The sequence below is a fragment of the Linepithema humile genome, chromosome 6 (genome assembly GCF_040581485.1).
Source record: "Linepithema humile isolate Giens D197 chromosome 6, Lhum_UNIL_v1.0, whole genome shotgun sequence".
NCBI classification, from domain to species: Eukaryota; Metazoa; Arthropoda; class Insecta; order Hymenoptera; family Formicidae; genus Linepithema; species Linepithema humile.
Window position 1 is genome coordinate 4,771,372 of NC_090133.1, and position 21,542 is coordinate 4,792,913.

Consider the following 21,542-nt stretch of genomic DNA (forward strand, 5'->3'; position numbering starts at 1 on the left):
ACATGACATTGCCGGTGACAAGACTGTTGTTAGTGATAATATTTCTTCAATACATTGTGGTGTAATAATTATTAAAGTAATGTTATCGTTGATAAGATCACTCTTGCTTGATTATATTCTTTGACATACGGCGTTTATTTTTTTTTTTTAGAAGTATTGATTGGCGAATGGCACGCAAAATCGGCATTTTGTTATCAGAATGTCGATTGATGAACCGATGGAACAACGTCAAGACGATAATACGACTTACCCGCTATCTCTCGTTTATCGTCACGTAGATCTGCGAAAAATGTCTCGAGGAAATCGCGTCATTTCCGTCGGCGACGATTCGCCTTCCGGCCGCATCCGCGAGATTCGAGATAACGTCGACGCGCCCCTGGAGCGCGGATGATGTCGGGCGTGCCTTTAAAATCGTAGTTTACACTTCGACCAATCCGCAATTATCGGATACGCATCGGTATGTATCGAGATGAACTCATCGATTCTCCCCGGTATCTCGCTAATCGTTCCACTTTACTGCCGGCCGCGTAAAAAATATACCTCCGCCCGCCGACGTTGAAATAATAATTGTCGCAGGGATCTCTCGCGGCGAGAGGGACGATATTACCGTATTAATAATGTTAAACTATTTCAAATTCGAAGAATTGCATGTATTACTAATTATTAGCAATTAATGTTTTACTAAACAAAATTATTAGCGATTTAATTTTATTACTTCTGCGTGTAATAAATAGGAGAAAGCAGCTACGCGTAGAATCATGAAGACATCGAAAAAATCATTGGATAGGTTTCCGATTCCACCGAAAACAAATGACTGAGTATCATAGATGCTCGGCCCACGATTTCTAATATCTCAGCGGCCCACCCGAGTCGAAATTTAGCGTCTCTTTTAATGCTCATACAGCCTATATAAACCTATTTTTACGGAATTAGAACCTAGAACTCCTCTTTTAAAACTTGATCTCCTATAATTTGACGTTGAAATACTACTTTAAACCTATAGAGCCTCACAAAATAGATTGTATTACTGCGAGAACTCCTCCATTAAACCTCGAACTTTTATTTAGTATATATATATACTAGATAAATTCGACCTATAAAAGTTATTATAATGTTTAATCATAAAGGAAAATATTTGATTCGTTGCATTTCCAACTTTCATTAATATTGATACCTTTCCGTTTCCTTTTTTAAAATAGTGATATAATATCTGAAAAAAATTCAACGCAAAAAAATTTTTTTAAATTAATTTTTTTATTAAATGTTAACTATTTTAGATGTACTCGTTAAAATTCAAATAAAAATGAAAAACTATACGAGCAATATGCATAATGTGGTTGTATTTTGATTATTGCTTTATTAAGTGATACAATATTATCAAACGTTTCAGTCTTAATTTGGACCTTTTTCTGTATAAGTATTTCTGTCTGAACTTGTTTTAACGCATGTTAACTATACTTAATAATATACTCTTAACTATATGTATTACATATACTTAATAAATAATATTTAATTCAATAAATATTATGTAATGTTTTTAATATCTTATTTTATATTTAATATCTTAATTTAATATTTTTAATATAATCACAAAGGTATATGGATTTTCAGCACTAGTTTTATGATATTATCAAGAAATTCTAATGATTGCAAAAATCTTCACAATAATAAAGAAAATTACTAACTATATAATTTTAATTGATGATAATTTTAATAGCATACAATTTTTAAAAATATCAGAAATCAATACTCAATAGTTGAATTTTAATATTATATTTTGATATTATCAAGAAATTTCTAATAATTACAAATTTTCAAAAGATAATAAAATTCAACTAAATGGTATTGATTGATGATATTTTTAAATTGTATGCTATTAAAAATTATCGTTAATCAAAATTATAGTTAGTATTTTTTTTTATTGTGAACATTTGCAATTATTAGAATTTCTTGATAATATCATAAAAGTAGTGCTGGCAAAAAGAAATCTATATATTTTCAGGGTCTACAGCGGGTCAACAGAGGGTTTTAACTAAACCCTACTTTGAAGCTTTAGCAGGAAAAAAGGAAATTTCGGACATATTGTAGCGCCAAAGTAGGTGCTATTATATACATACGATACAATGCATAACATCTACTTTGACTCTCTTATGCCTACCTCAAAATAAAAGATTAAGGTTCAATATAGGTGCTAAATTTCGACTCGGGCAGAGCGATATCATTATACCTGGTACACGATTATACCTGCTAAACCCACATTTTCCTCGTTTAAATGAAATATTAGAGATTGTAGGCTGGGCAGGTATACGGGCGCTAGTGGTGACTCAACATATTCGCGCCGGACGCGGATCTGACCTCGTCACGGGACGCTCGAGACTGCTCAGAATGTAGACTGCGCGGATAGAGCTCCACGGCGAGATGATGAGGAGAAACTTCATTACCCCTGTCATCCGACCCTGTCATCTGATAATTGGTCATTCGACCAATTATCGCGCGTCGACTTTCCCGCCCCAACCTTCGCGAATGTGTACGTACTTCCTGCAGCCGGCGGTGGATAAGCCGTTCGCACGCCGCGGCGTAATGAAGTGACGCTTTCGATTCTCGTATCCTGTGGCACGTGGGTGCGGTGTACATCGTGCATTAGGCGCGAGCCGCCGTTGTATATCATAAGCCTCGTACGAACGACGGCTTCGCGTTAAGGCGATTCTACGCGATTCACTTCGGATGATCATCCTCAATAAATCGAAGAAGTAAATATTTTCTTCACGTTACTGTTTATACGAGTATACATATTTCCTTACGCGTTTATTTTATTCTTTCGAAGGATTCGGGGATGATCTTCAAAACTGAATATCGCATAAGTTTAACATTAACGTCTTAGCACCATTAAGTGAACACAATAGTGTCACAACTAATATTTGAAATAAATCTTTAAAATGTGGACTCGGACACGTCGCTGCGAACGAAAGAAATAAGAAATAGACACATTCTCTACTTCTTTGTCGAGCTATGACGTGATTGTGCCAACTTGCTGGTGCTAAGTCGTCTATAGAAACGGATTTACATGAATCAGTTTTAAGAATAATTCCCGATGAATCATTCATGAAAGGCGAGAGTAAAGTGCAAACAATATCTGCATACAAAAACGCTCAGATGTGACACGATTGTGGTAATTTATGTGCAAAGGCAAATTTGCACGCTTAATTTTTTTGCGATGATCTAGAATAAATTTATCTATTCCGAAAAAGCAAACGTATAAATACTGTTTCGAAATAAAAACCTATCCTTTACAATAAGGGATTAGAAAAATAGAAGAGCCATTCTTTGCTTCGTGCTCAGTCGTGTGTAAAGATGAATTTGTCATACTGTCAGGAGAGCGAGCCGTGTAGATGCGGCTTAAAGCGCTTGGTGTGTCGTGTGCGGTGTGTGGTACAGCCTCTGGCCACTCGTACAGTATCCCCCTTCCCTCCCTCAACGATGCATTTCCGGTTTGGTAGCCTGCATCGTGCAGCTCGAACAGCGGCGCGCACTGCCGCCATTCCTCGTCATCGCCGTCGCCGTCGCCGTCGTCGTCGTCGTCGTCGACTAACGCACTCGCAGCTTACAGTGGTTATTGCACGGTAGACACGTTGGCTACCATCGGGCTTGTGCTCAGTGTTCCGACATATTTATGAGCACTTCGTCAATGACCGGACTTTTCCTAGACCGGTCTCTCTTTCTCTCTTTCCCTCGCCCTCTTCCACCGGCAATAGCACGCGACAGAGGAAAATAAAGCTAACAAGAAGATTGGTTCTACTTTAAAATAAGATACGAGTGGCTCGCGCTGCCGCGAGCGACTAGTTTACAATGGAAATCATGTGTTGCAAAGCAGCCTGTAGTCTACTTAGAATTTTCAGACAATTTTTTTGTTTTATTTTAAACTAGCCCTGCTCTCCTGGCTGCAATATTAGCAGATTTATATGCTCGCCGTCAAATTCTAGGATAAAAAATGACTTACGATTGAAAGGAGAATGATTAGACGCGGATGTCGACTTGACTCTTGATTGAATAAAATGGCAACTACGAACACCGCGGATAATGTCAGATGCGAATGTGTCAGCCGAACGTGACAAATGCCAATGATATATACCTACGTTTTCCTAGTATCTTAGCAAGCACAGAGTGCATCTAGGATGCATGTACGAACACATTGATGAGTAATTACATAAATGTCAATTTAATCATATGGCATTTCATAGTATAAATTATGTCGTAAAATAAATATATTGAAATTCAATCAAATCTATTACACAGCATAATCACATTCGCGATATTTTCGATCATCTTTTACGTCATCCAGAATAGAGAAGACATTTTTAGCAATGAGTGATTTATTTGATAGAATTTCTATGATAAATTATTTTATGTAATTGTAAATTTCGTTATTTATACATATTTTGTATATTTATAATCGATGCTTTGCAATCTTATGTAATATAAGTATACTAACTAACTAATATACTAGTATAAAAACTTTTCTGATGCATATCATCCGTCAAAGAAAGTCCTCAATTATTTCTGTATCTCGTCCTTTTTTAGAGAGAAAGAGAGAGAGAGAGAGAGAGAGAGGGAGAGACTAACCGCGACGACACGCAGGTTGATGACATAACTGTACCCACCACGACTCCGGTGGGCTTTTTTTTCATTTCGCCTGAGAACGTTACCAATAGACGTGCGTGATTGTAATTTTGGCAATGTCGAGAACTCGACGCAGGAAGTCTCTTTCTCTCTCTCTCTTTCTTTCTCTCCTCCTCTCGCTCGTCCTTATTGGAAACCGCATCGACATTAAATGTAATTTGCCAGCTTTTCGGATCTCTAGTCGCGGCGAGACGAATCAGCATCCGCCGCCGTTCTTTCAATCAAGCTAGGCCTTGTCTCGATTTCTGCGAATCCTACGATTCGTTAGCGATTTAACTTGTTGACGACTCTTGCGAAATCTACTCGGCCGAATAAGAATTCACCGGTCCAGGAATTTTATACGTCGTATAATTTTTTTTTTATGAACGATTCGAATATAGACACAAATAAAATATCGACGAAATCAAGTATCAAAATACTTATAAGAAGAACTTTTGCTAATACATCTGATCAAATACTTCAACACGCCTAAATTTATAATTTTGAAATTAAACGCATGCTACGTACAATTTTTATTATTTGCCATTTTTACTCAAATAAAAGTATCAGGTTTTTAAATACTGTTTTAAAGTACATAATAAATTTTTGTATTGATTCAAACTAGTCGACATTTAACGATAAAAAAATACATTGTTTCAATATTTAGTATGATATTACAACATAAATATTATGCTTTAATTTATAAGCATTAACTAGTTTGATTGATTGGTTAAAGTTTCATACTTTTAATCAAGCTTCATATATCATATTATAGATTAATGAGTCTAAATTTTCACTTTTTCAAATATTTAACAGGCTCATTATCAGCTCATTTATTTTGATAAGCAAATAAAATTCGACGAGAAATCATTAATCGCGTCAATAATAACGCTACATAATATATAATCGACCTTATTATGCATCATACATAAACTCAGGAATCTATGGATAATTCAGAGTCATTGATTCATAGATCAAACGATCGCACGCGGTCCTTGATCCTGATATTACGATCCCGACGATTAAACCTAGCATTTGCATTTTCACCGTGCGCACTCCGCGTGTACGCGCTCCAATCTGACACGTAGTTGCATAACGCACCGCGTATGATGATAGATTACGCAACTCTCGGCACCGCGGGCAGGTATCGCACACACAAGGTGCTCCGTAATATAGGCTCGCTTCATTATACCTCTAACGGATCGCAAAAGCTTGACGTAGCTGAGAAATTGAATCTTGCGAAGTCCACGAAAAATTTAAATAAACGGCGCTATTAACTCTGTGAGTAATAACTTAAAAACATAACTATTTTTGATATCGTAAGAAATTATTTGCTCACTAACTACAACTATTGAAAATTAAATTTTTTTTTCAAAATTATATAAGTACTTTTCTGATCATTTCTTTGCAAAGAAAATTTAAATACCTAGAATGTTAATTCTATTATCCTCTAAACACAATACATTTGTCTACTCGCAATGATACTTTATCTCATTTACAGACATAGCATCATAAACCTCAGAATTCTTTCTCGCTTTCCTTTATATTCTTCAGTACTTCCTCATTGTTTTCAATTTCCATAACTTTCCCCGACTTGAGGTTTCTGCGAGAAAATAATTGATTCAACCAGAAAGAAAGAAAACATTAGCCAATAGATTTAATAATCTTTTACGAATGCGGTTAAACTAAGAAAGGTTAATTCTTTTTTTCTTACAAAAAAATAAAATTGTAACAGCGTTTTCTCACTTCTTTCTTGCGAAATTTCGGCTTTCATCGCGTACTCTCTGTCTGCAGTGACCGATTCAATTCCCGGTTACTTACGTGCGTACGCACGCGAGCACCTCGTCAACGGTTAACTGTGTTTTCATTTCCTGTCAGGAACAAGAGAGGAAAAAAAGCGAAAGGCCGCCTTCAAACCGCGCACAACGCGGAATGCCCACGCCCTTCCGTCAGGAACGATCTCCCCTACCAATGGTCAGGTATGCAAACTCCGACTTACGTGTCGGCGGACGGACAGCCCTTCGCAATAAGGAAGCGCTCGTTATGATCGATCTCGCCAGACCCGACAATGCCCGGCAGATTATTCGGAATGAACATTACGATAGAGTCTCTCTCTCCTTTGAGTTGGCGTAAGTACCTTCTTCGATGACGGAGCCCATAAAGCTCAATTTAAGGTTCCGCATTTTATATTAAAGACTGAATGAAACGTTACAAAATATAAGAATATATCATTTTTTTCCTTATTATTTACTTTATTTAAGTTTTTATACTTTCGCGACATTTGTGATTAAGATTCTACCTTCATAAATAAATTTGTTATTTAATGTTATTACGTTATAAAATACGAAATGATAGATAAATGAAAAGCATATTAATACTGACAAGCATTATTTTATATAATAATTTTTAAATTAATTCTAAAAGTATGTGATAAATAATTTATTTTTTAAATGTACGACTCATCGCCTTTTCGCGTTTAAGCTCTACGCTTGCTGAATCTACAACTGGCTTTCCCGTATCTAACCAAGGAGGGAAAAATACATAGGAACGCAACGATTGGCGTTACAATGTACGCCGTCGAACGTTACGATTGCGATGATAACGTTAACTAGATGCCGAGGCGCTTCTCTATTTTGATAGAACGGAACATTCTCTTCCGAGAGAACCGCTCAGTCCCAAGCGGCGATTAATCATCAATATTAGATCTAACGTTCCGGTATGCGGCCAACGATTTATTGCGCGTATTCTCAACGAAAAAAAGGGACGGGAAAACACGAATTTTTCCGAGCTGATGCGCGCATATATACGAGAGTCCGCTAATCTACGAATATCAAATCAACGTCGAACATGCCTCGACGTTTCGCGATACATAATTCTTGCATTCATTCGAGATTACGTTGTAGGTATTGGCAATATGCGATTTGCAGAGCGACTTCCGGTGCGGCTGATGCTCTGACATTAAAAACTACCTACAGTAACGGTGAATGAATGAGATTTTGTAGGGAACGGAAAATGAATTTACTTTGATAATTGTCTAAAACTATCTCAAATTGAATTCACTCACTGATACAATGTGCAACAGCGGAGTGTTGTGTTCACCAGTTGATCTGTAATACAAAAATACAACCAGATTATAGCAGTGTTTAAAATAATTAACATTTCAAAAATAATTATTGCACATATTGAACTTTTAATGCGCCTTTTAAAAATAGATATACGCTACGCGCGCTATTTATTCTTTAGAGAGTTACAAACAAATATATATATTGTATTATAACTATACCTTTAATAACAATAATATTATAATATCACCATTACTTGTATATTATGCCATTATTATTGTCGCAATTACAGTACTATGTGTATAGTGTAGAATAATTCGAAAGTAAATAATCGGACCGCATTTCGAGCGAGCATGTACCCATATCAAATCAGTAGAGTTACGTCCTGAAAGGATTTAAACAAAGAATTCGGAAATGTATCAAGATTTTAAAAAAACACTTTGAATATTTTCTACAAAACAAAAAATACCTGCACTAACCGCAAGCCGTATAAATTATGTGTAAAATTTAATGAAAAACTACTTAAAAAAAAGAACCTATGTCGTTTGATTTCTCTTTTAAATGTAAAAGACTACTAAACTTAAATCACAAATCACAAATTTACTACGTAAAATAATTTATATTTTAAAAATAATTACTGGAAACATTGAAGTTTTTATTTATTTTTAAAGCAAATACTTAAAAGTATATAACAAATAATACAAAATACAATCCACTCAATTCTAAAGTAGAACAGTGTCCAATATTCATATCATAAAGATAAATTGACTTAAAATTAACTTGTTCTGGTCAGTTCTCTAGGCCATCAACGGATTCAGCACTGTTACAAAAAGTAGAACTTAAATTTAGGTTATGACCTCAAAACTTCAGCTGCATTAATTAGGGCAGGAATCGAATTTTAACTTAAAATTTGGGATCCAATTTTATAATTTTTATTTTCAAGATATTTAAAATATAATAATTATAAAAATTAAATTACATTGAGAGTAATTAATAATTCTAAATAATAAATATTGTAATTATTTTCATAAATATGCTAAAAGTATGCTTAAATATCTCAAATATTTTATAAGTATTATATTACATAATAAAACAAAATGCTACGTGACTGGCGCGGAGGCAAACAATTCCTACAATATTCTACCTTCAAATAACAAAATGATACACTCTTTTATGATAAATTTATTTGTACTATGCATTACAATGAATGCATTACGTATCACAAACATTTCTCGCACAAATACAATTTTAAAATTTAAACTGATTACCGACAATTAAGGTATTACATTTCAAAGACTTTTACAGAAGTTATAATAATAAGTTCGCATTATATCACAAAACACAAAAAAATAACGAAACATAAAAATATATAAGATAAAAAAATTAATTATTTGAAATTAAATTGTTACATAATTGTCAATATTTTTATCCTTACAGAGAAGTTGATGATTATTTTATTAAATTATTTTAATTAATAAATTTATGAACCCAGTTTATCAATTTAAAACATAATATATAATAATATTCATAATTATAGTTAATATATTTAAGAAATGTAACTTAGTGTTCTATAAAGCATAGATTTATATAATCATATTCATAACTTTATGAACATAAATCAAATAATTATTTGTCAGGGCTATATATACTTGTATCCGTATATTCTTGTAGTATCCATCTTTAAATAAATTTCAATAATCAAAATCAGGACTGCTATTATTGCTGATTGCGATGCTACTTGAAGATCATCATTCCCGTCATCAATTTTTGGATAAATCTGTAAACACATTTATAATACATAAAAAATAAATTGTTTGATTTTTGCTGTGATCATTATATTGTATATATTTCATAAATTAAAGACAATTTGAAAAAAGTGAAAATTTAATTGCACATAACAATATTAACAATAATGTCAATAAAACTTACTGCTATTTTTTTATCCATTAGTTTAGTTTACTTGCTCAATGATGTTCATCTTTAATGTGGTCATCATAAATGAGTTACCACTAAATCCAGTGCATCAATGGATGTATATCTTATCCAAGCCCAATACTAATGTGACATGAAATGGTATCCTAGCAAGAGATAGGAGACTGTACAAAGGAAATAAAAAACAAAAAAATTTAAATGAGTTTTAGCAACAGATATGTTTCTGTGACGATTATTACAATCTGTTTCAAAATCATCATCTTTTGGTATATCTCCATAGCCAATTGTGAAATATATATTTTTTAAATTGTTTCTCAGAATGCAAGCGTATACATAATCTTCTAAACTTCCAGATAAAAATCAAATTTTTATCAAAATTCCAATGAGTTGGAGTATTCAAAACATATTTTTGATGATTCCTCATATAAACTTCTGTATCTTTCTTCAAAACTAAAAATTTCTTCATACATTTTTTTATATGTAAAGTCCAAAGTTGGACATTTCGAAAATAATAACAATCTTTTAATAACATAAACATTGTATCCATTTTAATCGATGAAACGTGTACTGACTAATCAACTGTGTCATGTGTTTCTTCCGTCGTATTTTTCCATTTATCCAAATGTCACTTTTATTCATGATCCAGAGGAGTTTCATTAGAAAGAAAAAAGTTGTTGTGACAAATATCACATTCCACCACAAAATTATTTTTTTTTTCACAATATTTCCATAGCCAATGATGAAATGTATGTTTTATTAACTCTTCTCTAGAATGCGAGTATAAGTGATCTTCTAAACATTCAGATAAAAATAAAACATTTTTGTTACAAATGATGCACATCAAAGTCATTGAGTTGAAATATTTAAAGTATGTTCTTGATGGTCCATGTAAACTTCGAAATTTTTCTTCAAGATTAAAAATTTTTTTATGCATTTCTTTAATATGTACCCAAAAATTGGATATCTCGATGCAACTATCTTTTAATGACATTGGGTCCATTTCAAATGATGAAACATGTTTCGATGAATTGACTGTGTTGTGTGTTTCTTGCATAATTTTCAATTTATCTGAATGCATCTTTTTTATATGAGAATCCAGATGACTGCATACAGAAAGAGACAAATTGTTGCAACAAATATTACATTTCACTATAAAGTCACCTCTTTGTGTGCAATATTTCCATGGCCAAACTCGATATATATAATAATTCTTTTGTTGCTCTTCAGAATGTGAATTCAAATGATCTTTTACACATTCAGATGTAGATAGAACATTTGCACAACAAATAACACATTGTGAATATAAGTTATTAAGATACTTAAAATACATCCATGGCCATTTCATCAATTTTCTTTCTTCTTCATATTTCCAAATTTCTGGATGTTGAGTTCCTACATGTCTCTGGAAATTTGTAGGGTTTGTATAATCGTATATATTTTCGCAAAACATGCACTGTGCTTCAAAATTCGGTAGCTGTACATAATATTTCCATATATGCTTTTTATTTGCAATACTTACAAGTGACATCGTGTCCGTTTGATGTAATGAGACTGATTCTGACGAATCAACTGTATTACATGTTTCTAGCATATTTTTTAATTTGTCCGAATGTATCCTTTTTATATGAGAATCCAGATAACTGCATATAGAAAGAAATAAGTTGTTATGACAAATATTACATTTCACCACAAAATCACTTCTTTTTGTGCAATATTTCCATGACCAATCGCGATTTACATAATTTTTTCGTTGTTTTTCAGAGTGCAATCTCAAGTGATTTTGTACAGATTGAGATTTAGACAGAACTTTTGCGTCACAAATAATACATTGTGAATAAAATTTATTAAGATACTTGAAACACATCCAATACCATTCCAGTTTTCGTTTTTCTTCGTATTTCCAAATTTCTTGATGTTGAGTTTCTATATGTCTTTGGAAGTTTATGGGGGTTATATAATCGTATCTATTTTCACAAAACTTGCATTGTGCTTTCAAATTCGGCAGTTTCATATAATAATCCCACACATTCATTCTAGTTGCAATACTTAAAGACATTGTGCCCGTTTCGAGTGACTGAAGCAACTAAATTCGATACAATAATCTTTCTCGTCGAAAAGTATAAGAGAACGAGAGAAATCGTTGACGCCACTGGAAACACTGGAATTTGTAAACGCTTACGCACGTGATTGTTTGCCGGCGACTTGGTTGCCAAGAGACTAGAAACAAAGTTGCTGCTGGTCTCTGCGACTTTATTTCTAGTTCCTTGGCAACCAAGTCGCCGGCAAACAATTAGCCTAGCTGACAATTATGAAAACATATGACGAAACACGACCGCGCATCTTGAAAATAACATTTCAGCGAAAAAGACGTTACCTTTACACGAATATACAGTTTTGTGAAAAATAATGCACAATTAATATATTATTTATATGTATGAAATAAAACTTCCAATTACTTCCAAATTATACTTGTATCAAAGAAATTGATATGGCTATAATCAAGAAAAACGCGTATTTTTCGAATTACTTATACTGCATTAAATGCAATCAATACTTTATATTGCCCGACAAAAACAGTACGTGAAATCAACGTTATCGCCATTTAACACAGTATCGTGGAATCCACATGGCTATTTGGGTGAATAATAAATTGGGTTGTTTTATTATTCACCCAAATTGATCTAATAAACTAATAATTTATAGGCGTCTATAAGCTATCTATTAAATTTTTTCGACCTGTATTTTACACTGGGTATAAAATAATAATTGTCTCGTTCAATACAAGTTTACCTCACGCGCGTGCCATTTAGTTTTTTAGTTACAAAAAATTATATATTATAATTATATGTTTAATAAAAATAATATTATAATATCATCGTTATTTATATATTATTATACCATCATTACTGTCTCAATTTGGATGCACTATATATAGCGTTATTTAATACAAGTGTTGTTCTCGTGTAAAAATGTGGAAAAATTAATTAAACTTGTAATTAGATTGTTACATAAATGTATATCGAAAATATATAATCGGATCGAATTTTGAGTGAGCATTTATATTAAATCAATAGAGTTGCGTCTTTGACATATTTGTTATTTTAAATGCTTAAATTTTTTATAATTTTTTTATTAGATATCTATTTCAAAAAACACATGGAAGATTTTCATTGTTGCCTTTTTTCCATAACGCTAATTGATTATCTCGATGCATGTGTGCGTTACTTTGTGCTATCGAGCGGTTGTTAAGGTTTGAAAAGGTTCTCTTTCTTAAAAAAGCATGGAAGATTTTCATTGTTGCTTTTTTTCCACAACGTTGATTGGTTATCTCGATGCAGATGTGCGTTGCTTCATGCTATCGAGCGGTTGTCAAGGTTTGAAAAAGTTAGTAGTTAAATTAAAAGAGAAATCAAACGACGTAGATCCTTTTGCTTAAATATTAATTTTTGACATACTTTAGAAAAGATTTACACAAAGAATTCGAAAATGTATCAAGATTCAAAGAAGATATTTTGAATATTTTCTATAAAACACAAAACAATATCTAATCTCGAACCGTATAAATCATATGTAAAAATTCCTTGAAAATTGCTCAAATTGAATATGGCGTTATTATGATAATTTTCGGTTTCTACGAAGAAAAATACATAAGAAAATGTAGGAATGAAACGATTCCCAAGCGGTCACAAAACCCCTTAAAAGTTGTACACTTCTTTTGTAATATTTATTTCGTATCGACATTGAAAGAGTCTGATGTAGGTTAAACGTTTATCAATACAATTTATATTTCAAATACATTTGCATGAACAAGCATTAACTCTTTTTAAATTTTGGATTTTGATCATTAATTATTTACCTTAAAGTTGCTCCGCTGGCACCCGATGCCTCCTTCTTTTTTGAGTGCTTATACATATTTACAAAATTCGCGAAATAATTAAATAATTTCGACCGCGGAATACTTTATACGATATATATAAATTTCGACACTCTGCGTCACGTTCGACATTACGTCACGTTCGACATTCCATGACGTCTAAAATAAAAATGAAAAAAAGTGATTAAAATTAGATGAAAATTTATAAAAAAGATTAAAATTTTTTACGCTAGTCGTCACGGCTATGCTACGCTTACACAACTTGAATGCGTTTTCTATACTTTTCTCACCCGAAAAATAATGTACAAAAGCGATTGGCAACAATTAGAGCTTTTTACTATCTCGTATTACAATGTAAATGCGAATATATGTAAACATTTATTGAAATTAAAATACGAGTTGTACACATACAAAACAGTGTTGTTTTAATTAATATAATTAAAATACACATTTTGGTATATAAAAAGCAATAGAAAATGTTTTTGTGGAAAAGAATACACAGTAAATTTTTTTTTCCCTGATGTATAAACGCAAGGGGTAACTCGCGTTAATTTCCAATTGTAATTTCAAAATGATTGTCCTTCCGCCGCGAGCGAATAAATCTTGCAACATGAATAACACCGTAGCACGTGAAAGCACCCCTTTCCCAGGAAAATACAAATAAGCCGATGAAAAAGGGAGATGAAGTTTGAAGGATTAAATGCCCCTCCATATGAAAATATATTATGTATAATGTAGACAGAAGGGAGGGAGTAGAATTCATTTTGATAACCATTAACCATCTGTTATTCTATGGTACTGAAAAATTATCCTGCGGTATATGAGATATATTGAATGTGAAAAAATTGAAAAAGTAGTAGTTTGTTTATTCTTCTCGGAGAATTTCCAAAAATTCTCATTTATCTTCGAATTAATTCAATGTTCAAGCTAACTTAATATATATATTTTTATTTCTATCTGCGTCGTACATCCAGGAAGAATATCTCGGCGCGTTCCGAATTACTCCGCGAGTCGGCTCCGAGCGACGTGTTATCGAGATCACGGCCGCTGATAATCGTTTCGAGTTCAGCATCCGACGGTGAGACTGAGTAAAAGAGAGGGAGAAAGAAAAGAAGAGAGAGAGAGAGAGAGAGAGAGAGAGAGAGAGAAAGAGAGAAAAAGAGAGAGAGAGAGTGAGTGAGTGAGTGAGTGAGTGAGTGAGTGAGTGAGTGAGTGAGTGAGTGAGTGAGTGAGAGAGCGGTCTACATCGTGTCCACGGGGCGTGCACAGTTATCCGGATGATCCTGCAGGATCTCTTCTCCTCCTCGGCAGTGCATTACATACGTGCAATGCGCCGAGCGAGTGAGCGCGGATGTAGAAGAGTTACGTCAGATACAGGAAGAACTCGAAGAGATGCGCCGCGTAGCACAATCGTGGAAAAAGCGCGCGCTGCTTGGAAATGCACCGCGGATACGGATGTGTGTGCATATGAAAAGGTAGGAAAGGGCGCGTGTCTTCGTATGCAAATATGTATCTGAGTGTTTGTGTGTTCGCCGCGCCCCGTAGGCCACGTACACGCATGTGTATAAATCCGAGGGCGAGTGGACGCAAACGCGTGCGCCGAAAGTGACGTGGACCCTCTCCTCTCGATTTCAGAGGTATTTCGACTTTGATAGGCTACTCCGCGATCGATGTATGAAGGAAATATGACGAGCATATGTGTAGGGAGGCAAATACGCTTTTTGTTCCGAGCGAAAGGTCGTTCCCAGCGGAGGGTCGAAGAAGAATATGAGAGACAGTCGATTGAGAAAAGCTTAAAGGATTAAATGCCTCTCCGTGTAATAATATATGAAATGTGATGTAAGCAGAAGGAGAGTAGAATTCATTCTTTTAACCGTTAACAATCTGGTATTGAAAAATTATCCTGCGGTATATGAAATATATTGAATGTGAAAAAATTGAAAAAGTAGTAGTTTGTTTATTCTTCTCGAAAAATTTCCAAAAATTCTCATTTATCTTCGAATTAACTCAATGTTCAAGCTAACTTAATATATATATTTTTATTTCTATCTTTAATCTAGAAAAATAATTACACACAAATTCTATAATCGTAGAATGCGTGGAACGAGTTCCTTTATTTCATTGATTTTATTATTTAACACATTTAAAAGATACTTTATTTTATTATTACGATTTATTTCATACCTGCCAAGCATTCTCCAACTGTGAGATACATAAGAAGTTGTGTGAAGGGATCGCTCATCAAGCATACGTAATGTCATGCGTGAAATATCAAGCATGAATTGAGTGATCCATTTTTATCTGATCTTTCAACTCGGTGAGTTCTCTGAAATGAATTATCTAAGGGCTTGCAAGAATCGCTGAAGCAAAAAAATAATGCTCCTTAGCTGTGTACTGAACTATATATAACGTTCTTTTGCCCCAAAAAAGGTCCAATCAGACATTATCTCCCCTCTTTCCCTATTGTGATTGGACCTTGTTCCCTTCACTAATTTGTCAGTTTCCATCACTTTTGTGGCATCTGAGGGGGAGCTCACTATACACAATTTGGAAGACAGCCTACATTATTGTATTGTATCGGCGATGACAGACCTTACAAAATTTATGGTCCCCTAAGTATTTATACTTACCCTCCTGTATAATCACAAAAAGAACCGATATTATCAAGAAATTGAATAACCGATTTCAAATTTCACAATGACATGCTTGATGAGCGGTCACTTCACTCAGCTTGTTGTGTGTCTCGCACATGAAGAATGCTTTGTAAGGATGAAATAAAACGTAGAAAAAAAACGTAATAAAATGGATTCTCCAAAAGTGTCAGGTAAAAAAAGCAAGATGTCGAAACTCTCTCCACGCACAATACGATTTTAGAATTTACAATATGTAAGTATTTTTATGTATTAAAGATATACATAAAAATGTAAATATACATTATGTTAGATTTAACATTAAATAAAATCTAAGGTAAACGAAAATTTTTAGAAATTCTCCGAGAAGAACAAACAAACTACTATTATTATTCAATATATCATATACAGTTAATTTGATCTTTTAATAAATAATCGGATTTAAATAATCAGATTTAAATAGTCGGACTTAAATAATCGGATTTGATTGATAAAACAGAAACGTTTAAATTTATTAATAGAATAATTAAATTTGCAATACAAAAGTTTCTGCAACTCAAGAAATTTTTTTCTGTTTAATTTTTACCAATCAAATCAAATAACTAGAACTGTTTATAGATAAATAAGGCATGTGGGAGCGAATTTATTAAAATCAGGTAAAACACAAGCGTGCCTACGACACGTGCGTATTTCTCATACATTTATGTATGTCGAGCTTCTGCCCGGAGCCGAGCGACGCGTGCGCATAACGTAGAGACTTTGTCTGCGTCTCCATCTCGCTTCCGTTCCGGCTCGTCTTGCACGTAGCGGGATTCAACGATTTATACACGGATCTCTTGATCTTATGAAAATTAGCAACGTGCACGAGAGAGAAACGTATTGTATGATATATACATGTCCTAAATGCACGCATAGGCGTGCGAAATTCATCGCGGACGACATGTGCAGGTAACGTGAGAGCTGTTCCGTCGTCGCGTGTCACTCAGGATCGCGATTATCTTGAGAAGTTATCACTATTGCAATTTAAGATTGCTATTTCTTGAAAGAGACTCCTAGATAGACAACGCGAAGATTTATAAACATTGTAATAATTATATATTATTTTTGTAGCACTATAATTACAAAATTCAATATTTGGAATATCATGAAATAATGGACACACACAATTGTCGCAATAATACTGACATCATCCAGCCGATTCGTAAGAAACAGGATTCTTTGTAATCTCTGCGAAAGCTATATAAATACAGCAGTTTGTACTTTGTGATTGGGTCAGATTAGTATGCCGTTCATTAAGAATTTAACGAAGATGTTTTACGTTCTCACAAACGGTACATTTGACTGTTTTCAGGAGTTTTATGACGAAGATTCGTGAGTTCCATTCTGCTCTTTGCACGTCTTGAATCGTTTTCGGTACTTGGTCATGTCTCTCTGACATCGTCACTTCCGGCATAGTGAATTAAAACGGTACTATTCCGACAACGCAGAGTCGGTTGAATCTTAATGCGCAATGTCATCTCACAAGACGCATTCATGCCATTGTTTGTAAAATTTAACACGTAAAACGATAAAAAATTATTCTCGAAAACGTATTTTATATGTCTAATTAAACTTAATCTTAATTGGAAATCTATTTTAGTATCACGACTTTCGGCATAAAACGATTTTAAGCAATCGCTTCTCTTTTTATCGTCTTATAAAACTATTTTTAGTTGGAAATCAATGTTGTTATATAGATAATTATAGAATACAAATCTCTCGTGAGATACACAACAATGTATTTTCTAAAGATATATAACATTAAAAACGAAAAAAAAAATATAGAATATTTATTTTTTAAACAAATTTAAAACAAATTTCAGACTATTTAAAAAACTTAAAAATGAAAAAACCAAAAATAATATTGTGTTAACAAATTCATGCAAGTGTAGTATTATATAAAAAGTAAATTTATAATTGGAATTGAAAGCGTACTTTCTCATTTTTTCTCGCGTGTCGTCAGTTTTCTCAACCGTCCTTCAAGACGATCGTCTGAAAGTTTCGTTAATACGATCGCTCCATCAAGGACATACTCTAAAAATGAGGCACTTTGTATTCCTGTCGAGTGAATCGCGTTGAAACAACAATCAAAACTGTCGGATGACCCCGGTACGGTGTGAGCAAAAGTGACGTTACTTGAAGAAGTTTCCGAAATCTGTCCATAACTTTTTTAACAATCATTGTACATATTTGGTGGCGATTTAATCAAGAAACAAAAATTCCAAACAATGAATGACTACTGAATATATCTTTAATAATTATTAACGAGTGTAACAAATAATATTGTTAGACAGGAAAATTGACAGACGCACCTCAATAAAATAATTTTAAATCTGTAACATTTGACTTTACAAAAGATCAGCAAGATATTAATTTTTTAGATAAATAATTGTTGTATTATAATATATTAGCATTTCTTTATCTTCTCATCAGCATAGTACGTGCAAAGTTTCACTGAGTGGGAAGTTTCACCTTGAAACGCATCGATGTTTTTGTCAAATAATATAAGTAGGTCTCAATTCTGTATTGTTCTCTATATTCTTTTAAAAACTCTGTCGTTTTTGTCTGTAGTCAATGAGTTTAGTATGAGATAACTATGGTAATATTCCCACTTGTAAGCATTTCAACTATCATTCGCAAAATTATGTGAATCATGACTTCCAGCGAGTGACGTGACGTTGTGATTCCTTCGGTGACATATCCTCGAGTGCAATTTTGCTCGTCCACGAAAGGTCAACAAAGAAACAATGGCTCATTTACCGTGCCCCGTCGAGATCTTATGTAATTTTTTTTGTCCATTGTACTTGATATCGACCAAGGTGTTCCTGTGTGTACTCGTGCCGAGGAAGTGTCGTAATGTGGAATGACGTCGGTGCATGTCCTTGCTGCTATCATTACGTGGCTGCTGATGTCAATTTGTTTTAACTCCGTCATTCGGCAGGAATCGCTTTAAAAGCATTAGCAACGAGTTGAAACTATCAAATTCGATTCATAGTTTCCGGGTATTTGATAATTGAAAAGCTTGATAGCAAAAAATTCTCTATATTTATGTTTTATTTATATAATTCTATTTATCTTCTGCCAGGTTTATTTTTGGATTCTATATATCGTATATTTCTATACAATTGTAAAAAATTATGTTGTAAAATATTCAAAATTGAGTGCTTATATATCAAAATTTAAAATACAATTAGTACATTATTAAATTTCGTATCACAAAATAGTCTAATAAGTTATAAAATTTTTGTTATAATATAGAATTTCTATCAAGTTTCTTAATCATAATCGTTGACTTTCAGAAATGCTCTATTGTACTAAAAACAAGAAACAATGAAGTTAGACGCATCACATGAATCCTTAATTAATTTCGACTAAAAACATCTGCAAAATTAGATAATTTATTCAAAAGTATTTCTATAAAGACAATTTTGCAACCGAAAGACATTACCAATACGCGAGATAGATTTAATTATGGGCTGAGGTTTCACGCGAGTTATTGGGCTCCGTTTCGCAGGATTGGCAGAAGTTGCGGAGCTGGGCGCGCGCGCGTGTGTGTGTGTGTGTGAAGGGAGGGGAACGTTATCGATCGGGCCCACGAGGCATTTGGAGTTTTTTATGGCGGTTATTATTCCAACCATATTTCATTCGACGTATTTGCAGCTGTCGTTGATATACGATACAGTTGTATTAACCCCTCTAAAATACAGGGGAGACGCGGCATTCAGACCGCACTCGCGATGCGGCGATATTAATAACTGGTTGCATGTTGCATCGCGCTTACATGTCTGCACGGACGCGTAACGATTGCATAATTCCGCGTGGAAACAGATGTAAATAGTGCATGATAAACCGCGTATCCTTCATGCGTGCCTGTCTACATCTCAATGACGCAATTATCTAAATGGCTCATACAAGCTATTCGATAATTTACCGAATAAAATCAGGAAGACACAGCTTCGTAAATGAATTTGTAATCAGTTTTACAGTTCTACAAAACTCTAAATATAAAAAGATAAATCGATAAATATTCTTAGAAAGTTTTATAAATAATCTCTCAACTAACTATGTGTAATATTAAGCTAAATATAAACGTGCAACGCGCATGGGTTGTGCAAAAAGTAGACGAAGTTCATAATAAGAAATTTATTTATAAAATTATAGATAAGATGGTAAAATTAATAACTTTCTTATTACATATGCATTTATAATTAATTTTTTTAGAGATATAGATTTACTGAGATTTTAACTTAAGTCTGCATTACTCTTTATTTATAAAAACATTAAAAGATTAAAAAATAATCATTCAAATAGAAGCTTAATAACGTAATTAGCCACTGGTTTCTGATGACTCAGGCTGGTTGAAAGTCGCCCATATGCGTTCTATGCGCAGTATCTGTCAGAACCTATGACCTGATCGAACCCAATCAGGTGGGCAGAACATATTGGCGTGCACAGTCGCACAATGACGCATAATAGACTAATAATATACATATATACATCGATGCCATTCCGTGGCAAACGCCGTGCTGCCGTAATAATAATTGTCCCGGCACACCTGATCCTCGTTAAACGCGTTGCTTAATCGTTCGCTGCTCCTTGAGAACGACCCTTCACCTACTTTTTGCACGACCCACGCGCGTTGCACATTTATATTTAGCTTAGTGTCATATAATTAGTTGAGAGATTATTTATAAAACTTTCTAAGAATATTTATTAACTTATTTTTTTATAATTATTTAATAATAATTGTCTAAAAATCAGTCTACTTTTATACGAAATATTGTCAGCTAAAAAATGTATTAAAAAAGATCAAGATCAGAATAATAGTAATAATAATAATAAATCTACATCTTAAAAAAATATGCTGTATGTTTTTCGAGCTATATCTAAAAATAAAGTATCGACACGAAAATGCTCACGTACGTATTTCGCAAATTATGCAAGTTCAATACTTAATTATACCAAAACATTTAGTTGAGTAATTTCATTAAGAACTAACGCGGTCTGAAATCGGTAGATAATTTTTCTCATACGATGCTCGCTACACGGCTAGAATTTTCACCCTTTTATCCGTTACTTAACGATCGATCATTACGTGTGGTTGCTCGAAATTCTAGACCTTTGAAAATGTACTGCGCTTAATGAATAACGCGCGAACGCTTACAATTAGATTAGCAGCTTACACAGTCTAATTGCTTTGATGGAATTAACAACAGAGCGGCCCGGTTTTCTCGACTCGCGCGTTTCCACTTTGTGAACAAGTGGTTTGTCTCAAAGAAAAGAGTTTTAAGCGATGCTTTATGAAGCATGCACAAAGAGTATGGTCGAAGCAAGTACCCATCTTGTACT

General features: G+C 33.6%; 1 long non-coding RNA gene across 1 annotated transcript; it reads right to left on the bottom strand.

Annotated features, from left to right (window-relative positions):
* Positions 1-8,439: 8,439 nt before the first annotated feature.
* LOC105676981 (uncharacterized) lies at positions 8,440-12,712 on the bottom strand. Its single transcript, XR_010890727.1, has 4 exons — positions 11,522-12,712; positions 11,170-11,290; positions 9,648-11,052; positions 8,440-9,495 (listed from the first exon to the last, which is right to left on the bottom strand). It is a non-coding gene; the product is annotated as an uncharacterized lncRNA (long non-coding RNA).
* Positions 12,713-21,542: the final 8,830 nt, after the last annotated feature.